Raw genomic sequence first — 19201 nt, forward strand, 5'->3', positions numbered from 1 at the left:
ATAACAAAAGCAGATCGTACCATGTTATGTGTGAAACCCAACTGTGCAATGAAGGGTCCCTTCTTTCTCCCTCCCTCTCTTTTCTATGCACGTGCTATGGTAGACTGCATTACTGATCACCCATATTTGGGGTCCCTTCCTGGGGAGCTTTGCCCTGTAGGAGGGGGGATCCTCACTGGGGGTTGGTACCCAACCCCCACAGGCCCAATCTGGCCTGCTGCCTGTTTGTGTATGGCTTATGAGCTAAAAACGACTTTTTACATTAAAAAAATATATATGTTTACTTATGAGAGAGAGAGAGAGAGAGAAAGAGAGAGCGCGCGCGCATGCGCGTGAACGAGTGGGGGAGGGGCAGAGAGTGGGAGACAGAGGGTCCGAATCAGGCTCCATGCTGACAGTGGTGAGCCTGACGCGGGGCTTGAACTCTCGAACTGCGAGATCATGACCTGAGCTGAAGTCGGATGCTCAACCGGCTGAGCCACCCCGGTGCCCTGACTTTTTTTTTTTTTTTTTACATTTTTAAACAGTGTATTGTCTGTGGTTGCTTTTGCGTTTTGAAGGCAGAGGTGAGCAGGAGCCACACAGCCCCAGTGTCCTGTAGAGACTGAAATATTTACTATCTGACCCTTTGCAGGAAAAGTCTGCCGGCCCCTGATATATACCCTCCCTGTTGAACTTAGATGTGACCATGTGACTTGTGTCGGCAGAAGTCATGCTTCAGCTGTGGTCAGAAGCTTTCAGAGTGAGTGCACGGTTGGTCAGGCTCTCTCTTCTCAGTTCACAAGACTAAATGTTCCAGAGGCAAGATAATGTGGGTCAGAGCTGCAGCAGATCAGAACGGGCATGAAAGAGAAGTAGACGAGATTCGGGGGATGTTTGTTACTGCAGCATAACCTCACCCATCCCAACTGACGCACATGAAAAATACTTGGCACGATGGTTCTCAGCTCTGGCTGCACGCCGTCATGATTAAGAGCATTCAAAAATCCTGATGCTCAAGGCCCCGCCGCAGACCAATCAAATCAGAATTTCTGAGGGTGGGGTCCAGGCGTCAGGGATGTTTAAAGCTCCCTACCCGATTTCAACATGCAGCCAAGGTTGAGAACCACTGGTCTGAAAGGATCTTAGTGATATTCCTGGTTCGCATCTATTAAGTGCTTTCTCTGTGCCACTTTACAAATGAATCCACTTAATTCCCACAAAGACTTAGGGGTAGAGCATTATCATCTTCCCATTTTACAGATGAGAAAACGGAGGCCCCAAACGGTTGGGTAACTTGCTCAAGGCCCGGCAGCTGGTGGAGTGCGGGGATTTGAACCCACGTCGTGTGGCCCCAGACCAAAACTGCTTCTGAGGCGGGCTTGGAGGGGCGGGGGTTGAAGGAGGCATGCAGGGGACCTTGTGCTGCCTGTCACTCCATACACTTCTTTTCCTGTTTGCATTTTTCCCCGGGCGGCTGTCTGACCTCTATTATAAAAAATAAATAATTAACGACGTAAACCCTTCTTGACCCTTAAAGAAAAAGGGAAAAACATGTCGCTGGTGACGTCAGCTTCACACACACAACTGTGAAGAATCAAGCCCAGGAACGCAGCCATTAGGTGAAACACCTCATTAGGGCCCCCAAAGCCAAAGCTTAGCACTCTGGGTCCTGGCTGGAAGGCGGCGGGGTAGGGCGCTCCGTGAAAAATGAAGGGAAGACAAGGAAAACAAACGTTTCGGGGCCAAGCAGGGAGTCGTTCTGTGACCCGGGAAAGGACTTGGGGGGGGCTTCCACGCATGACTCATCCCCGAACCATTTTACCTCTGCACAATTGCACATTCCTTCTTGGCAAGGCTGTGCACCTAACCACGGATGACCAGCCCGCGGCACGCTAGACAAGAAGGGAGAAGCCGCCATCCACACTCAGCTGCTAAAAGGATTTATGTAGAAAAACGTCAACTCCCAGGCCAGCACGTAAAACAGGAAAAGTAATTATTGTATGCGGAAGGGTCTGTCTGTGAAAAGTATTCTGTACGGTTAGACGAAGGCAAATACTCAGTATCGATAAGGCTGGAATTGTGTCTTATCGATACTGGCAGGATGTGGAGAGAAAATCTGCATGTGTGCGATGGGGGCTGGGGCGAGAAAAGAGAGCTCAATTCTCATCTTCTAGCTCGGGAGGCCAGGGAGCATGCCTAAAACAGGAAAAAAAAACCATCAAGGAGTGGTACCATAGGCAGGCTACTCAGAAATTTGGAGGTATGGGGCGCCTGGGTGGCGCAGTCGGTTAAGCGTCCGCCTTCAGCCAGGTCACGATCTCGCGGTCCGTGAGTTCGAGCCCCGCGTCGGGCTCTGGGCTGATGGCTCGGAGCCTGGAGCCTGTTTCCGATTCTGTGTCTCCCTCTCTCTCTGCCCCTCCCCCGTTCATGCTCTGTCTCTCTCTGTCCCAAAATAAATAAACATTGAAAAAAAAAAAATTAAAAAAAAAAAAGAAATTTGGAGGTAAATACCAGAAGAATCAGCAAGAGTGGAAAGTTGTGGCCTCTGGGCAGAAAGAAACGGTGTGGTGGGGTCCACTGAGGACTGCTGCTTCTCATGACACTTTTCTTTGTAGAACTGTATGAGTTTTAAACTATATGCGTGTATTTCCTGGATTAAAAAAAAAAAAAACTAAATAAAGGGGAACGTGGGGCACCTGGGTGGCTCAGTCGGTTGAGCGTCTGACTCTTGGTCTCAGTTCAGGTCAGGATCTCGGGGTTCGGCTTGTGAGTTGGGGTTCCTCGCAGAGCCTGCTTGGGATTCTTTCTCTCTCCTTCTCTCTCTGCCCCTCCCCTGCTCACATGCTCTCTCTCTCTCAAAATAAATAAATAAACTTAAAAAAAAAATAAAAGGGAACATACTTAGTAATTCTACTTCTCATTGTCTACTCTAGAGAAAGACCATACCTATGAACAAGACAGAGTTTTTTGTAAATAGCAAAAGATTGAACAATTCAGCTGTCCGGCCAAAGGTTACTAGAAATATAAGCTGCAGTATATTCATTTGGTGGAAAACTAAATTCAATGGGAAGAAACGAACCACATCTGTGCATATTAACATGGACACGCCCCCCCCATAATACTGAGTGAAAGCAACAGTTTTCTGAAAGTTATATACTGCATTAGTTATTAGCATTTACTAGAAACACATAAAATGCTACTACATATTTTCCACAGGCACTTCTATATTTATAAATATCTGAAAGGATGTACCAGAATCCTAACAGTTAATTACTTCTGGAAGGCAGAGAGGAGGGGACAGGAATTAAAGGTAAGGATGAAAGTAAATTTTAACATGAGCTACAATATTCTAAAATGTTTTGAAAGAGAAAGGATTCACATACAGTATAATTAAAAATTAAAACAAAATTAAAAAAAAAAACCCTTTTTTAACCTTTATTTGTTTTTGTGAGACAGAGAGAGACATATAGCGCCAGTGGGGGAGGGGCAGAGAGAGAGGGAGACACAATCCCGAACAGGCTCCAGGCTCTGAGCTGTCAGCACACAGCCCGACGCGGGGCTCGAACCCATGAACCGCGAGATCCTGACTCGAGCCGAAGTGGGACGCTCAACCGACTGAGCCACCCAGGAGCCCCTAAAACACCCAAATGTTTCTGAGGAGAACCTTTAGGATACCAGCTATCCCTTGATAATTCTCCTTGTTTCAGATTTTCCTAAAATCTGCTTGGATGCTGCCTGGAGATTGTTTTGAACTCCGCTGGTGGGACCTCTTTCCCATGAATTTGATAAAAACTAGGGGTTCAGGGGTAGAAAAGTCTGGAATAACCCAAGAGAAGCACAACTGTTAAGTAACACAGAATGTGACCCAGGGCCAGACCACTTTATCCAAGTAGAAAACGTTCTTCCAGGATTGCAAAGACTGAGAAACTAAAAAAAATTGGTGGAGACTCAGGATTAATGAGTGTGAAACACGTCCGGAGTGGGGGCAGGAGGAAAATGACCGGTTTTATCCTGTGTTATCGGCTGAACACGTCCCTCATACGCTCCACAAACATACCACCCTGGTCTGTTGGCTTCGGTCACTCTGAGCGGCTTGGAGGGGGATCCTCTGATCTAGCACGTCTCCTTGGCAAACAAGGCCTAAAATATGGAAGCCTTCGTGCCATGTTCTTCAGCTCCCAACAGGCCACTGACCCATTCAAACCCGCTCTGGTCCCTCTGCCACCCTGGGAAGCAGTGAGGTTTAAATGAGCTAGCACATGGGGACACGCAGCCTGGTATACAGCAGGCACTCCATAAGCGCTCGCCATTGTCAAAATCCCCCAATCGACTTCCTCGAACCCTTAAGCAAAGAACCTGTTTCTGTGAACCCAGCAGAAACACCCTAAATCAGATGACATTTTATGAAAACCACTTTAAAAAAAATTTTTTTTAAATGCTTATTTATTTTTGAGAGTGAGAGAGACAGAGTGCGAGTGGGAGAGGGGCAGAGAGAAAGACACGGAATCTCAAGCGGGCTCTAGGTTCCAAGCTGTCAGCACAGGGCCTGATGCGGGGCTCAAACCCATGCACCATGAGATCGTGACCTGAGCCGAAGTCGGATACGTAACCTACTGAGCCACCCAGGTGCCCCCAAAACCACTTTAAAAAAAAGATTTTTTTAACGTTTATTTATTTTTGAGAGAGGCAGACTACAAGTGAGGGAGGGGCAGAGAGAGAGAGGGAGAGACAGAATCAGAAGCAGGCTCCAGGCAACGAGCTGTCAGCAAAGAGCCCGACGCGGGGCTTGAGCTCACAAACTGTGAGATCATGACCTGAGCCGAAGTCGGATGCTTAGCCGACTGAGCCACCCAGGGGCCCCCTGAAAACCATTCTTAATCACTACACACTCTTTGGATTAAAAAAAGTCGGCTTGTTTAGGTTAATGTCCTAAATAAGCAACAGCAGAAACAGATTGTTTTTTAAAAATGATCCATTTAAACCAGAAGGGAGAACCGAGAAAAGGGATATTTTTTTTTTTCCAAAACAGGCTTCAGTTCGTACCTTGTCCACCAAAGGACCGTGGTGGGGGCTGGTGGGGCTGGGTGGATGGAACGTCATCTTTGTTAGACTTCAGAGTTTGGGGCTGGTTCTCTCCCAGGGAAGGCACAAATCAAAGGCCCTGCGGATTTTCTCAATGTGTTCTAATGACCTAGCAGATTTCCCAGGGTTCACATTAGACATGGAGGGCTGGGCTATGCGTGTGTTCATTCAGGGGGCTGACGCGGGGGCTCCACGCCTTGGCATCCGGCTTCGAGGCAGATGCTGTGGGCCCGGACGCAGCTTGGAAACCTAATTATTACGCATTCTTGGGGAAGGTCTCTAATGGGAGGTGGATGGTGGGGACTTTCTCCACGAGGGCTGGGCTAAGACCTGCCTCGTGGGGGTGCCTGGGTGGCTCAGTCCGTTAAACGTCTGACTCTTGATTTCGGCTCAGGTCATGATCTCACGGTTTGTGAGTTTGAGCCCCGCGCTGGGCGCTCTCCTGTCAGCACAGAGCCTGCTTCGGAATCTCTGCGCCACCCCCCCCACCTCTATCTGCCCCTCCCCACCCCATGCTTTCTCTCTAAAATAAATAAACATAAAAAAAAACAACAGTAGTTGTTTTCTACCAAGTGTCTCCATCGTGCCCACATTTACAAGCTTCTCATTTTAAGCCACATTCTTGGAGGTCTAATTCCCAATCCCTATAGATTAGGAAGCAGCATTTTCATTTCAAAAGGAGCCCAAGTTTTTTTTGTTTTTTTGTTTTTTTTTTTTTTACCAAAAAGTTGTTTAAGTGAATCGCAACTCCGCTATAGAATTCCCTTCCCTGAGGTTCCATGTTTTCTGCTTTAAGAGTGTAGCATTTTTAGGGGCGCCTGGGTGGCTCAGTTGGTTAAGCGTCTGATTTGAGTTCAGGTCATGATCTCACAGTTCATGAGTTTGAGCCCCACGTCGGGTTCTGTGCTGACAGCTCGGAGCCTGGAGCCTGCTTCGGATTCTGTGTCTCCCTCTCTCTCTGCCCCTCCCCAACTCACACGCTCTGTCTCTGCCTCTCAAAAATAAATAAAAACATTACAAAAAAAAAAAAGTGTAGCACTTTTGTCATAGATGGTTCCAATGAGTGCTTATTTATTTATTAAATGTTTTTATTTATTTTTGGGAGAGAGAGACAGAATCCGAAGCAGGCTCCAGGCTCTGAGCTGTCAGCACAGAGCCCGACACGGGGCTTGGACTCACAAACCATGAGATCATGACTTGAGCCAAAGTTGGACACTTAACTGACTGAGCCACCCAGGTGCCCTGGTTCCAATAGGTGTTTAATTCAAAGAAGTGAGATCCATACTTTTTTTTTTTTTTTTTTTTTTTAAGACAGAGAGAGTGCATGAGGTGGGGAGAGGGGCCAAAGGAGAGAGAGAGAGAATCCCGAGCAGGCAGAGCCTGATGTGGCGCTTGATTCCGTGACCCTGGGATCATGACCTGAACCGAGATCAAAGAATTGGACGCTTAACCCGCTGAGCCACCCAGGTGCCCTGACCCACACACTATTTATCTGGGATCACAACAACCCTTTGAACAAAAGGAAGGCACAGCCTCATCTTGTCCTGATGCCTTAGGTGACTCTGGTCCTTTGGGTTCTTTCACAGCTCACTCGGTAATAAGAGTAATAACTGACCTTTGAGTGCTTTGGGGTAGAGGCAAAGAGCGCGGGCTCTCGGCCAAACTGCTTATGACCAAGGCCAGTTCTACCGCTCACCAGCTAAATGACCTTGTCCAAGTCATTTCACTTCTTGTGTGCCTCTGTTTGTTATCTGCAAGATGGGTCGTTAGAGAGAGCAAATGGGGTTTTCAAAGTGCAGGTTATAATCCCTTTAGTGAAAGCTGACTTTAAAGGCCAGCATTAAAAAAGAAAAAAAAAAAAAAGAATGGAAGAAATACAAGAGAATCTGTGGCCCCCTGTCTGTTTTTGTAAATAAAGTTTTATTGGAACACAGCAGTGCCCATTTGTTCACTTAGTGTTTATGGCTGCTTCCGTGCTACAGTGGCAGAGTTGGGAGTCACCACGGGGCCTAGCCTAAAGCCTAAAATATTTATTATATCTTTATAGAAAAAGTTTGCCAATCCCTAGAATAGACAACAAAAAATCAGAGCATGTCATATACAGTAATGGTGAGCTTCTATTTCCGGTGGAGTGTTTGTGTGTGTGCGTGTTTGAGACAGAAGGGGCGAGAAAGAGAGAGAGAAGAGAGAGAGAGAGAGACGGAGGTGGGTCACGGTATAAAGCGCATTTCTTCCTGAGGCCAGCTTTGTGACTAGAACTCGGGTCCGATCTGACACCAGATTCCACAATCCTCCGGTTATGCCATGATGCCCGTTACGGCTTCCGTGCTCTGAGGACGTGTCTGCCTTCCGTGGTTCAGCTGCGTGACTGGGACGAAGTGTGATGTCGCTCCTAGAATATCCAGATGTGCCAGGCCCAGCAACTGGTGGTCTCGGTTTGAGCTGAGCCGTTTCGTGGGTTTCCCTTGGGGTCCTGCTGTGAAGATTTGGAGGCTGTGTGCGCAGGAAAGGGTTAACTTCGGCAAGTGTTGCCGGAACCCTGCGCGTTCCTCGTTCCTCGGGTCTGTCTTCCAGACTGGTCCTTGCTGGGCTGGCTCCCCACAGAGGAGCTCTGAGTCCTTGGGCCAGGCAGTCCTGGCTGATCCGACGGTTTATGCTAACAATGGGATCACGGTGAATGCCTGCTTTTGTTCTGCGGGGCTGGAGTCTTGAGTGGCTGTGGTGCCATGAGCCTACAGCAGGGGCCCCAGGAAGCCCCTGGACACCAGGGCTCGGGGGAGCTTCACTGCTTGGCGACTCTTGGCACATCAGTGCTGGCAGAGTCGCCTGAGCTCCACTGCGAGAGGACGTCTGGAAGGCGGTGCCTACGTTCTCCCGGATTTTATCCCACGTGCCTTTTCCCTTTGCTGATTTTAATCTGTATTCTTTCACTGCAATAAACTGTAACTGTGAATATAACAGCTTTTCTGAGTCCTACGGGTCCTTCTAACAGCTCATCGAGCCCGAGGGTGGTCCTGGGGGCCCCCAACACAGGGCCTTTATTAGACACTTTGAAAAAACACCAACCGGTTAGGAAAAGGGGCAGCATGATATTGTGGAGATACCTGATCTCTCTGGGAATGAACTTTCGTGTCTGTAAATAAGCAGTTATTAATTTTGAGTAAAAATAATACCCATATTGGCCTCCTAGAATGATTTCGTAACCCAGGCCTGGCCAGAACCAGAGTGACTCGTTCAGGGATGGTTATGTGGCCAGTGGGAGCCACTGAGATCTGGCCCCGGGACTTTAGCTGTAACCACGGGGAAAAAGGTACTTCTTACCCCTGGTGAGCTGGTGGAACCTGAGCTGGGGGATGCCGGCAGGGCCTCCGTGACGACGCACACAGATTCAGACAAAATTATTTGGTGACTGGATCCCACTGTTCCTGAAGTCTACTTCTGGGCATTTTGGTTACAGGAGCAGATCAATTTCCCTTTTTTGGCCTAAACTGATGTGTGTTGAGTGTTCGTCACTTAGAATCCAAAATTCTTGGCCCCGCTTGTCACCTCCCCACGACTGTGGGGAAATTGGGTGTTTCCAATACGGCCAGGGTCCGGTGGGCAAGTTCAAGTGATTCTGTGCATCTCTTTTCAGATTTTTAAAATGTTTATTTATTTTGAGAGAGAGAGAGAGAGAGAGAGAGAGTGGGTGCGTGCATGCACATGCACGAGTGGGGGAGAGGCAGGGAGAGAGAGAGGGAGAGAGAGAATCCCAAGCAGGCTCTGCACGGGGGGCTCCGTCCCACGACCTGTGAGATCATGACCTGAGCCGAAAGCAAGAGCCAGATGCTTAACTGGCTGAGCCACTCAGGTGCCCCTAATTCTACACATTTTCACAACGACCCAGTTTTGCACCTCTGACAGCCCCTCCCCAAGAGGATATAAATCAAGGTCCGGGTTATTATCTGATCTTAGAGCATCAATTCCTCCTTCACACAAGCACTGCCTAATGAGGCAAACGGCCACCACACGTTGCCTCCACCCGCACAAGGCGTCCACGCCAGCGGCCACAGGCAAGGCGCTCCAGGAAGCAAAACCACCGAGAGCATCCATCATGGAGTTAGTGGGACCCGACTTCAAATCCTGGGGGCTGCCATTCCTCAGGGATGTGACCTTGGATGACATGTTCACCCTCCCTGGGCCTCAGTTTCCTTATCCGAATACAAACAGTGAGCTCCTCCCAGGGCTCCTACAGGATAACGCATGTGCTATGACCTGCTCCTGGTGCTTGGGTATTATTAGCAAAAAGCAGCAGGGGCCAGAATCTTCCATCAGAAAACGTTCCCTGCTTGGAAATTCCTGTGCAATAGTTTAACCTGGTATTTCCCAAACCATGGCCGTTCTCGTAACACCTTTGCAGGTTGTGTCGCACCGCAGAGGAATGGGGTTCATGTTTTCCTTTAATTCAGTTACCCGTCCCCGCTTTTTTTTTTTTTTTTTTTAACTTAAATGCATTTAGTTTGGAAACAAGCTTGTTATCATGATGTAAACGGCAAATCCGTTCCACTCACTATAACCGGAAGGTAAGCAGAAATATCAGGTCCCTGGGGCTGCCTTTTTCAGCCTGCCCTCCCTGGTCCCCCACCCTCCCACCCCAACTTCTTCCTTCTGTCCTCGTATCTCCTCCTACACGCTCCTATCTTCTGCCTCCCTCTTGGAACGGCCCTTGTGATCACACCTGCCACAGAAGGTAACAGTCCCAGGTCCTGGGGACGGGGGCGCAGACATCTTTCAGGGGCCGCTGGTCTGCCTTCCACATCAAGCGATGACAAAATTACAACTGGCTGCTCTTCTGGGTACATCATCATCTCACGCTCCAAGTTGTGATTCTCAAGAGAGAGCGGCCCATCCTTCCAGAGAGTCACCTGGCAGTTTTTGGTGGTCATAATACTTGGGGGGGGGGGGGGAGCGGTACTTGGGAGTCTGTGATCTACATTGTGATACATTAACAGGAAATGTATATTTGGTTTTTGTCCCTTTTCCTGGCTCCTAAACCCCTGGAATTTCTGAGAGATAAGAGAAACAAAGGTGAACTGGGTATCTTCTTACTCAGGACCAACCTCTTTCAACCACAATGAGTTTATGTTAACGAGCTGACTTTTGGAAAGCGCCTAAACAGGGGGGCTGGGTTGCCAGGGGCACCAACTAGCGATTAGAGGGCTGGAGCTTGCAGCCCCCTGACCTCCAGGGAGAGGCTAGATAGAGGTTGAGTCCAATCACTAATGGCCAATGATGTAATCAATCAAGGCGATGTGATGAACCCTCCATAAAAACCCAGTTCATCTATTAGCACAGGCTGGCTCCAGATTTTCTTCTCCTAAGTGCAAATCTTCTTAAAAATTTATTTTGAGAGAGGGGGCGCCTGGGTGGCGCAGTCGGTTAAGCGTCCGACTTCAGCTCAGGTCACGATCTCGCGGTCCGTGAGTTCGAGCCCCGCGTTGGGCTCTGGGCTGATGGCTCAGAGCCTGGAGCCTGTTTCCGATTCTGTGTCTCCCTCTCTCTCTGCCCCTCCCCCGTTCATGCTCTGTCTCTCTCTGTCCCAAAAATAAATAAACGTTGAAAAAAAAAATTAAAAAAAAATTTATTTTGAGAGGGGCGCCTGGGTGGCTCAGTCGGTTGAGCGCCCGACTTCGCCTCAGGTCATGATCTCACCGCTTGTGGGTTCGAGCCCCACCGCGGGCCCTGTGCTGCCAGCTCAGAGCCTGGAGCCTGCTTTGGAGTCTGTGTCCCCCTCTCTCTCTGCCCCTCCCTCACTCATGCTCTGTTTCTCTCTCTCAAGAATAAATAATAAAAAATAATAAAAAATTTATTTTGAGAGGGGCGCCTGGGTGGCTCAGTTGGTTAAGTGTCCGACTTCGGCTCAGGTCATGATCTCGCGGTTCGTGAGTTCAAGCCCCGCGTCAGGCTCTTCCTCATCAAGAGGGGAAGATGCTGAGGGAGGGAGGAGGAGCAAGTGTATCTGTGTGCTGGGCTATAGATAAAGACAGAGAGCTTCCTCTCTCCCCCACATCTGTGGTCTGTGAGACAGCCAGAGGGCCCTCTTTAAGGCAAAAATCAGAGCTGTTGTCTTCATTTAAAATCCACTAGCTAACATCTTTCAGTGGCCACCGTCGACTTTTCCTCTCCAACCCACCTCTGCTCCCCGACCTTGCCAAGCCCGCGCCTGCCTCAGGGCCTTTGCACTCCTCCTTCCCCCAGGTGCTTTCATGGCCGGCTCCTTCGTGACATTCAGTTCCCACTTTCAGTAGCAGACAGGCCTTCTCCGATCATTCCATCCAAAATAACCCAGATGCCAACCACCCCCGCCCCCCTCGCTCTACATCTCTTACCCTGTTACTGTTTTTAATAGCATTTGTCACCATCTGGGATGATCTTTCTTATTTATGATTTTTGGCGCTTCTCCCTCAACCAGAAGGCAAGCTCTGTGAGAGCTACTGCTATGGCCCCCGAGCCTGGAACACAGCCCAGTAAACAGCAGGTGCTCAGGTAAGTTATTTTTTAAACAAACGTACGATTGTATGTGAGCTTTACACGCATTACCACATTTCCTCCTCAAATTATCTCTTCCCTGTTTTACAGCTAAATCAAGATGCAAAGTGACAGAGACACTTGTCCAGGGTCCCCCTGCTAATCAGCAGCAGAGCTGGGATTCAAACTCACGACTCTCCCCCCAAGAATCCAAAATCTTAAGCACTTAACGCATGGACCACATCTTCACAGGAATTAACATGAAGTATCTTATTCGGGGGAAGAGAGGCTTAAGGCACATTATAATCAGGTTTTTCTTTTTGTAAATGCCTGCTTTAAAACTGTCGATGTCTACTTTTAATGAAATAAATGGTCTGTGTAAGTAAATCACACTTGCAAAGTTAGGAGGAATGACAGGTAGCCGCTGTGTAAAAATCACAGCGCGGACCCTTTCCTCGGGTCTCAGGCTGGCTTGCCTTTCTAATAACTGCTGGGCTCCAGAGAGGATAAAAGGAGGGCCCAGGGGTGGGAAAGGATCTCCCCTTATTGCCTCTGGGCATCTGTGCCTTTCATTTCCTGGACTTGATATGGAAAAGCAAAGTTCCCCGGTAAATTCCTCATTTCTGAGCTGCCCTCCACCCCGCCCTGAGGGCCAGGCCTCAGGAACCAGACACCTTGGCGGAGATCGGAAATCAGATCACGTTAGGCCCCCCCCCCCCCCCCCCCCCCCGCCTTTGGCAGCCCATAACTTTTTAGGATGTCATTGTAGGAGTCAGAACGGACCAGCTTTAGGGCCTCTTTAGAGGAGGGCCTCTTTAGAAGAGGACGGGGAAGTCCAGGCTTTGCTCCAAGCTGCTCGGATTCTGACATCCTTAAGTGCCAATGCCAGGTTCAGTCTCTGAGCCGACCCAGTCCCACATGCAAGGCCCCCTGGACTGCTGGCGTATCCTTCCTGCTCCAGACACATCTTTGCACTGTTCCCAGGGGAGGGAAGCCTTGGTGGCTCTAAAGAGGCATCCGGGGATTTCTGAATGCTTCTAGTGAACCCTGCTTTGTGCTCCTCACGAAGCATTTTCTTTTCTTTAAATGTTTATTTTTTGAGAGAGAAAGAGAGCGAGACAGAGTGCAAGCAGGGGAGGGGCCGAGAGAGAGGGAGACACAGAATCCCGAACAGGCTTTAGGCTCTGACTGTCAGCACAGAGCCCGACGCGGGGCTTGAACCCATGAACCTCGAGATCGTGACCTGAGCCGAAGTCGGCTGCTTAGACTGAGCCACCCAGGCGCCCCACGAGGCATTTTCTTTTTTTTTTTTAATTTTTTTAATGTTTATTTATTTTTGAGACAGAGAGAGACACAGCATGAATGGGGGAGGGGCAGAGAGAGAGGGAGACACAGAATCGGAAGCAGGCTCCAGGCTCCAAGCCATCAGCCCAGAGCCCGACGCGGGGCTCGAACTCGCGGACCGCGAGATCGTGACCTGAGCTGAAGTCAGACGCTCAACCGACTGAGCCACCCAGGCGCCCCTCCCACGAGGCATTTTCTTAAAAAAACCTGTGTAACAAATCGAGGTAGATGTCTGGGAACCTGGGAAGTGGTCTTCAAATATGCATGCAAAGTTCATCAATAGCTAATGCTTGGCTGAGAACTCTTAGTACCTTACATGAGTTTCTGAAAAACTTCTGGTGGCATGGTTAACAGTCAAAATCACTAAGATAATTAATTAACTTAATTAACTAATTATAAGCAATGTAAATGAGGGGCGCCTGGGTGACTCAGCTGGTTGAGCGTCCAGCTCTTCTTAATTTCAGCTCAGGTCCTGCTCTCACGGTTCGTGAGATCAAGCCCCGCATCGGGCTCTGTGCTGACAGTGCAGAGCCTGCTTGGGATTCTCGCTCTCTCCCTCTCCCTCTGGACTCCCCTTGCGCACCCTCTCTCTTTCTCAAAATAAAAAATAAACTAAAAAAATAAAAGCAATGTAGGGACGCCTGGGTGGCTCAGTCGGTTGAGCGTCCGACTTGGGCTCAGGTCACGATCTCGCGGTCCGTGGGTTCGAGCCCCGTGGCGGGCTCTGTGCTGACAGCTCAGAGCCTGGAGCCTGTTTCAGGTTCTGTGTCTCCCCCTTTCTCTGCCCCTCCCCCACCTGTGTCCACACATCAGGGTTTTTCATCCTTGGTACTGCTGACATTTTGAGCCAGATCATGATTTGGCGTGGGGGGTGTCCCATCCACTGCAGGGCACGGAGGGGTCCCCCCTGCCTCTAGATGCCAGTAACACCCCTCACCCAGTTGTGACAACCAAAAATGTCTCCAGACTTCGTCACGTGCACCCGGGAGGCAAAATTACCATCAGTAGAAAGCCACTGCTCTAAGTCATTAAAAAATAATGAAAAAACTCAGTCCTTGGTGTTTAGTCAATCAGCTTTGTATTTATACAGTGGGCAACCTTATTAGTGAAACTAGCTTTCTAACTAATGATGAGCTACATTCAATGAAAATCTCAGGGCACCAGGGTGGCTCGGTCAGTTGAAGTGTGACTCTTGAGTTCAGGTCATGATCCCAGGGTTTTAGGATCGAGCCCCGCACTGGGCTCCGTGCTGAGTGCGGAGCCTGCTTAAGATTCTCTCTCTCCCTCTGCCCCTCCCTCCCACTCTCTCTCTCTCTCTAAAATAAACTAAAACAAACAAACACACACACACAATCTCAGTCTCCCAACAGTGAAAGGTGCCACTTTCCTGTCCCCAAGGGCAGTGTGATCCCATCACGGCAGCCAGACACCTGCCTGCAAATCTGTGTGTGACCGGGGCTCCTGCCCTCCCTAACTAGAAGGTGTGTGGCTTTGGGCACGTCACTGTGCCCGCTCCCTGTCTGGGTGTCGTGGGGGGTAACCACAGCACCTGTCTCCTAAAGTGATGAGGAGTCGGTGAGAGGACGCACGGAAAGCACTTCAGATGGGTGACAAGGCTGGGGACACGCTCCCCCGGCAGGCTCGTCCTTCTTATTCACAGAATCACTTCTCTGGGGCCTCACTGGCCACACCCAGCGTCGCCTCCGCTGTCACCTGAAGGGAAGGCCGGGGGGGGGCCCAGGGTGGGAGCCTGGCCTGGCATTTTGTGGTCGCGGCCCTCCGTCATCGCAGCAGACTGCCTTGAGCCAGGCCGGTGGCTGGCTGGGTACCCTGTCTGGGCTTGTAGACTTTTGTAGCAAAGGGCAGACCTGCCCACTCTGGAGACGGTTCACAAACACAGGCGACTTGCCCCCTGCATCTGCCTTGCTTTTCTTCTGTGTGTGTGAGCCTGACATCCCAACCTTCAGGACACCTATTCTGGGACCTCTCCCCCACTTTTAAAGAAGAAAACCACAAACACACCAAACCAATCAAAGCCATCGCACCCTCCAAGCCAACTGGGCCTTTAAAGAAAAAAAAACAAAACACCACTGCCAAGTAGCTGTTTACAAGCTGAACAAATAATTACTCTGCCACAAGGCAGAAAAGTATTAATTAAAGCTATTCATTAAACCAGCCCCACTATTCTGTGGGGTTTATCTCGAGGAAGTGTCAGCCAGAGGTTAGGGACGGATTAGCACACAATGGAAGGCTTTGCCGGTGAAATCTCCTCCTTGCGGTTTGCTTCTAATAATCAAGTTGTCATTAAAGAAAGAATTTAATGATTTTAATTGGGTTTAATTACTTGGAAACTCCTGGAAAACAGATCAGCTTGTTTAAAAGAGAAAGACAAGAAAATGAGGGTTGTAGAGAAAAAAATAGTTTGATTCGCATGTTTAAACAGTGAAGTTAAAGAAAAAAAAAAAAAGTCCCAACAACTTGACTTCTTTGGGCAGTTCCACAGGAGAACACAGAAAACAGAAAAGATCTTCTTAGCTCAGCAAAGGGGTCTATTTGTACTAACAAGAACGTTGCCCAAAAAAACTGTAGGATAAATCCTGTCACCGCTGAGTCACAAGAGCAGCCACACTGACTACAAAGGCTTAAATCATGGTCAAATCGAAGAGAACAAAGGTGTCTGAACTGGTTCCTCTTTGGGAGTTTTAGCCAAGGACTCAGACTCCTTGATTTGTTTTTATCCTTTGGAAAAGAATGTTCTTTCTGCTGGAGGTATCTAGCAGCTTTTTTTTTTTTTTTTAAATTTTTTTCTTAACCTGTTTATTTTTGAGAGACAGAGCACCAGCAGGGGAGGGGCAGACACAGAATCTGAAGCAGGTTCCAGGCTCTGAGCTGTCAGCACAGAGCCCGACGCGGGGCTCGAACTCATGAACCGTGAGATCATGACCTGAGCCGAAGTCAGCCGCTTAACTGACTGAGCCACCCAGGTGCCCTGGGATCTAGCAGCTTTTAAAGCGTTTTTCTCTGGGATGTAAATTCAAAGGCAAAAAATTAGAAGTGGATCTGGAGGTCCTGGACGGAGCAGGGGGCCCGTCGTCCTGATCTGCCCAAATCGAGGGGTTTCCTGGGACTTGGGACTCCGAGTGCTAAAACTGGAAGGGTTCTGGAAGGATCCTACGAGTCGGTCACCCTAAGGTCAGTGAGCCACTGTCCGGGACCAAGGGCCATCTGATGGCATGGGAGACTAGCGCATTTCTGGAAGTTCATGCAAGAGTTAGATCAGGGCCGGCCACCAAGCAAGTGCCTACTGCCTCTGTGCACCGGCGACACATCCTTGACGCTGGGCGTCTTCGTCTTATTATAATTAGCAGTGACCATGCTACTTCAGCGTATCATCCACCCAGAGGACATTCTTATACAACCAGCCACGTGCTTCTAAAGACGCGGTTCTTCAAAAGACATTTATTCATCTGTTCATCGTTATTTATTTTTTTTTTTTATTTTTATTTTTTTTATTTTTTTTTTCAACGTTTATTTATTTTTGGGACAGAGAGAGACAGAGCATGAACGGGGGAGGGGCAGAGAGAGAGGGAGACACAGAATCGGAAACAGGCTCCAGGCTCGGAGCCATCAGCCCAGAGCCCGACGCGGGGCTCGAACTCACGGACCGCGAGATCGTGACCTGGCTGAAGTCGGACGCTTAACCGACTGCGCCACCCAGGCGCCCCTGTTCATCGTTATTTTTATTAAGATATTTACGGTTCACTTATTCTATAGACTGTTTGCTACGTAGCAGGCTCAGTGCCAAGCGCTTCTCATGTATTAACTCATTTAACCCTCCCCAGGGATGCTATGACGTATTACTGATACTGTACTCAGGCTACAGCGGTGGAAACTGAGGCACAGGGAGGCAGAATGACTTGCCTGAGGTCACATGGCTAGGGAGTAGAGCTGCCTTTGAACTTGAGCCGTCTGGCTCAAGAGCCCATGTTCTAGACCAGAGGCGAACTTTTCTAGACCAGGTGGCCTTTTCTATAAAGGGCCAGATTGCAGCACAAAAGAAGCTTTTGCCAATATATAAATGGATGGGCATGGCTGTGTTCCAATAAAACTTTATGTGAAAAAACAAAACAAAACAAAACAGGTGGCAAACCGGCTTTGGCCCACAGGATGGATACCGTTTGCCAAAGAAAATGAAACATGAAGATGTGCTGGAGGGTGAGGGAGGAAGAGAGAGAGCAGGACAGACTGACTGTGCCTGTGCGTGTTTGGGGGAGGCTGCTAGAGGTGGGGTGGGCAGGGAGGTCTCTCTGAGGAGCTGAGGGCAGACCCGAATGAAACGAGGGAGCCGGCCGCGGGGCGCTTAGGTAGCAGGAACAGCAAGTGCAAAGGCCATGGGGCAGGACCAAGCTCTGTGTTGGAGAAGCAGAAAGAAGGCCGTGGAGACAGGACCCAGCTCGAGGATGGTCTGCTCCGATCCCACCTTTTCCTCCCCTGCCACTCAGCCCTAGAGCATGTGACATCGGCTGTTTGGACCGTCCTCTCTCAGCCCAAAGGTTTCCTTTGTGTCAAGGATCAGGAAAGCGAGGGCGTTTGGCATGAGCCGATACTGGCATCGTTTTGGTCTGCAGAGAGGCTACCCATGTTACAAACACTGATGGTATATGTCCTGGCATGACCAACAATGCTAAGCATTTTACCCACCCCGCGTCCCCCCCCCCCCCCAAAAGAGCAGGAGGACGGTAGGAGCGAACAAACAACTGTTTTGAGTAGCAAAATCGATTTCCCCTTAAATGGTGACAGAGCCCTCGGCATACTGTCATCCGGACTCCCAGCACCTACAGAGGCCCTGAGAAGCAACTGGAAGTCCTCCATCAGGACACAGGGTTCCTCTTCCCTCACACCCCAACTTAGCTGTCAAGATACAGCATTGTTGAGAGTGACAGAAACTCACTCATCCATCCTATCATTTATTCCTCAAATATTTACGGAGTGTCTTTTATGTGCCAGGCACTGTTCCAGGCATTGGGGTACACCGGCAAGCAAAATAGCTATAGAAATGAACAAAACAAGGTTTGTAGTACGTTCGATGGCAGGGATGCCGTGTACGGCCGCACAGGTTGTGCACTGCATAACTCTAGGGGCACCATTCACACATACCGCCATGAAAGTGGCGCCTCCCAGCGCTGAGCAGTGTACATCCTGTGCTTCCGCCAGGCAGTGGTAAATGCTACAGAAAAAAATAGAGCAAACAATCCGTGTCATGTATGTGGACTATGTAGGAGGTGTGGCAATTTCATACAATGGTTAAGGAGGTTCCTGCTGAGAAGATGGCATTTGAGCAGATTTTCAGGAGGAGAGGGAGGAAGCCGTGGGGGAAGAGGAGCATTTCAGATAAAGAGAACAAAGTGTTCAAAGGCCCTAAGGGGGAGTGGGTCTGGCAGGTCTGACTACCACTGGGGAGGCCAGTGTGGCTGGGCTAGAGTCGGGGAGGGGAGGAGTACTAAAAGAGAGCACACAGCCCACCTTCTGGTAACAGCATCAGGAGTGATTCTGGGGGAGCCAGAATTTCACCATGCCCTGTCTGTGTAGTTGTGAGGGAGCTAACCCCACCAACCCCCAGGGTGACTGGTTCAAGCCAGGTCAAGGACAGCTCTGTCCGCGACTTGGTTGGAACTACTGACCAAGAGATAGTCCATTCACCGGGGTTACTGAGCTGGTGGAATGTTGGGCTTATGCTGCTATGGGCTACTTTCGCCACCACAAATGAAAGAAAAACCGAGTTCTGCTGACGTTGCTTGAGGCTCTGGATCCAGCCATGCCTGAAGCCAACAGACCCCTGAACATTTTATAAGAGCCAGTGAATTCACTTTTCTGCTTGAGTCAGCTTGAGTTGGGTTTCTGTTACTTACAGCTGAAGGCAAACTGATTTGATGGCTGATTATGGGGCACATTGAATGTGCTGTGCTAGAAAGTAGGGATACAGACACAGCATCCTTGCATTTTAGGGGCTAAAGTCGAGTTGGGGAGAGAGACAAGTAATGAGGTGATGAAACATCCAGTGATACATGCTGTAGGAGGGGGCAAGTGCAGGGTGCTAAGGGAACACACGGGAGGGATGCCTAACTCAGGACAGTCAAGGAAAGCTTCCTGGAGGCGGAGACATTCAGGATAAGACCTGATGGCTGAGTGAGCATTAGCTGGGCAAATGGTGGCAAGTGAGAAGAGCGTTCCTGGAAGAGGGAACAACATGGACAAAGGCCTGCGGTTTCTTTGGGTACCAGCAAGG

The 19201-nt window shown here is 49.4% G+C and overlaps 1 protein-coding gene across 3 annotated transcripts in view; it reads right to left on the bottom strand.

Moving 5' to 3' along the window:
- Positions 1-19201, bottom strand: part of EYA2 (EYA transcriptional coactivator and phosphatase 2) — a 267325-nt gene that overhangs the window by 47766 nt on the left and 200358 nt on the right. The gene's annotated exons all lie outside the window — the stretch shown is intronic.

This window comes from Prionailurus viverrinus, chromosome A3 (genome assembly GCF_022837055.1).
Source record: "Prionailurus viverrinus isolate Anna chromosome A3, UM_Priviv_1.0, whole genome shotgun sequence".
Lineage (NCBI taxonomy): Eukaryota > Metazoa > Chordata > Mammalia > Carnivora > Felidae > Prionailurus > Prionailurus viverrinus.